Here is a 3,258-nt window from a genome sequence, read left to right on the forward strand (position 1 = left end):
TGTATGACTTAAGTAGGAAATGATATAAGAGCAGAAATGTGAAGTTTACTCTGAGTTGAGAGTTGTAAAGTTCAGCTGATCACGTTGCTGTACCCATCTCCTCGTCAAGACAGGTACGGAGTGACTGACTCTCCTCTTTAGACCTCGTCCAAGGAAGGTATAGAGTCCTTGACCTTGCCTGTGGCTGTCAGTCACTTACCAAATATGTTTTTGTGACTCATGCAAAAAAAAAAAAAAAAAAGAAAAAAAGAAAAAAAAAAGACCAATTACTGTGTATTACTTCCAAGAATCATCATTTATATGGATTTTGACACAGGTGTACATTATATTTCAGGAAGTAGATTTAGAGTAGATGAAGAGCATGAAAATTCTAGTGCTGTTAAATGGTGGGTGTAAATTTTCCAGTTAGAATCTCTTAAAGTCAAAAAGTCACTAATTTCCACGAATTTCTGAGCAGTATCCACTTTAAAAAAAAAAATGCTGCCTGTTATAATGGAATGTTATCTATAAAGATTTTTTATTTCTTTTATGAGCTCTGAGTGGGTTTCGAACCCTAGCGTAACTCTTTTAAGCACTTGTCCACGGGAAGCTCAACAATCTACCCGTGTTCATGTTGCACCAAAAGTTAAATAAGAACTACTGCTGTCCATTTTAATGTAAAGATTTATTCTTACAAGGATAATTAAATCAAATGAAGTACTGTGGACTGCTCCAGGGTTAACAGTCATAGAGGATTAATAGTAGTGGATAAGATTAAGGAACTTTATAGTGGTTAATATTCCTTGGATCTGGAGCCACCTGTAGGAACCCTCCCTTGTATTGTGTAATGACTGGCACACGTGTTGCACCACCACCAACACAACACATCAATACACCTGTCCACTCTGCAGCATAAGAAGGACTCAGCATACATCAATTAAGATTCTGCAGGTATCCACTCAAAGGCCCACCGACTGCTTCATTCATAATTCATGCCATGTCTTGGTCTAAAGACACATAATATCCTGGACACTTCCCCTTCGCTGACCCTTCACTCACTCTCACATTCAACTTCCTGCCCAGGTTTTATGAGTATATTGTTCTGATTCATTCACCTCATCCCAGGGAACTACTGGTTGAGGCCCTGAAGTTTTCTCAACACAAATAAAATTAGGTACACGAGAATGAAAAATAATGAAATACGAGTAGAATCAATGAAAAAAAAATGAAATCTACATCCACTACTACATACTACTTTCTACTGTGGGTGCTGTTGTTGCTACTACTACTACTACTACTACTACTACTACTACTGTGGTCATCGTTTTCCCTTTCCATTTTTCACTTTGAGTCCAGAAAAGAAATTAGTCGACGTCGGAGAACTAGTAGTAGTAGTAGTAGTAGTAGTAGTAGTAGTACTAGTAGTAGTAGTAGTAGTAGTAGTTGTTGTTGTTGTTGTTGTTGTTGTTGTTGTTGTTTCTGCTGCTACTATTGTTTTTTTGTTTTTTGTTTTTTTTATGTAGAAAGGACACTGGCCAAGGGCAACAAAAATCCAATAAAAAAAATGCCCACTGAAATGCCAGTCCCATAAAAGGGTCAAAGTAGTAGTCAAAAATTGATGAATAAGTGTCTTGAAACCTCACTCTTGAAGGAATTCAAGTCATAGGAAGATGGAAATACAGAAGCAGGCAGGGAGTTCCAGAGTTTACCAGAGAAAGGGATGAATGATTGAGAGTACTGGTTAACTCTTGCGTTAGAGAGGTGGACGGAATAGGGGTAAGAGAAAGAAGAAAGTCTTGTGCAGCAAAGGCCACGGGAGGAAGGGAGGCATGCAGTTAGCAAGATCAGAAGAGCAGTTAGCATGAAAATAGCGGTAGAAGACAGCTAGAGATGCAACATTGCGGCGGTGAGAGAGAGGCTGAAGACAGTCAGTTAGAGGAGAGGAGTTGATGAGACAAAAAGCTTTTGATTCCACCCTGTCTAGAAGAGCAGTATGAGTGGAACCCCCCCAGCCATGTGAAGTATACTCCATACATGGACGGATAAGGCCCTTGTACAGAGTTAGCAGCTGGGGGGGTGAGAAAAACTGGCAGAGACGTCTCAGAACACCTAACTTCATAGAAGCTGTTTTAGCTAGAGATGAGATGTGAAGTTTCCAGTTCAAATTATAAGTAAAGGACAGACCAAGGATGTTCACTGTAGAAGACGGGGAGAGTTGAGTGTCATTGAAGAAGAGGGGATAGTTATCTGGAAGGTTGTGTCGAGTTGATAGATGGAGGAATTGAGTTTTTGAGGCATTGAACAATACCAAGTTTGCTCTGCCCCAATCAGAAATTTTAGAAAGATCAGAAGTCGAGCATTCTGTGGCTTCCCTGCGTGAAATGTTTACCTCCTGAAGGGTTGGACGTCTATGAAAAGACGTGGAAAAGTGCAGGGTGGTATCATCAGCGTAGGAGTGGATAGGACAAGAAGTTTGGTTTAGAAGATCATTAATGAATAATAAGAAGAGAGTGGGTGACAGGACAGAACCCTGAGGAACACCACTGTTAATAGATTTAGGAGAAGAACAGTGACCGTCTACCACAGCAGCAATAGAACGGTTAGAAAGTAAACTTGAGATGAAGTTACAGAGAGAAGGAGAGAAGCCGTAGGAGGGTAGTTTGGAAATCAAAGCTTTGTGCCAGACTCTATCAAAAGCTTATGATATGTCCAAGGCAACAGCAAAAGTTTCACCAAAATCTCTAAAAGAGAATGACCAAGACTCAGTAAGGAAAGCCAGAAGATCGCCAGTAGAGCGGCCTTGACGGAACCCATACTGGCGATCAGATAGAAGGTTGTGAAGTGATAGATGTTTAAGAATCTTCCTGTTGAGGATAGATTCAAAAACTTTAGATAGGCAGGAAATTAAAGCAATAGGACGGTAGTTTGAGGGATTAGAACGGTCATCCTTTTTAGGAACAGATTGAATGTAGGCAAACTTCCAGCAAGAAGGAAAGGTAGATGTTGACAGACAGAGCTGAAAGAGTTTGACTAGGCAAGGTGCAAGCATGGAGGCACAGTTTCGGAGAACAATAGGGGGGACCCCATCAGGTCCATAAACCTTCCGAGGGTTTAGGCCAGCGAGGGCATGGAAAACATCATTGCGAGGAATTTTAATAGGTGGCATGAAGTAGTCAGAGGGTGGAGGAGAGGGAGGAACAAGCCCAGAATCGTCCAAGGTAGATTTTTTAGCAAAGGTTTGAGCGAAGAGTTCAGCTTTAGAAATAGATCTGATAGCAG

Source organism: Scylla paramamosain, chromosome 5 (assembly GCF_035594125.1).
Source record: "Scylla paramamosain isolate STU-SP2022 chromosome 5, ASM3559412v1, whole genome shotgun sequence".
Taxonomy (NCBI): Eukaryota; Metazoa; Arthropoda; class Malacostraca; order Decapoda; family Portunidae; genus Scylla; species Scylla paramamosain.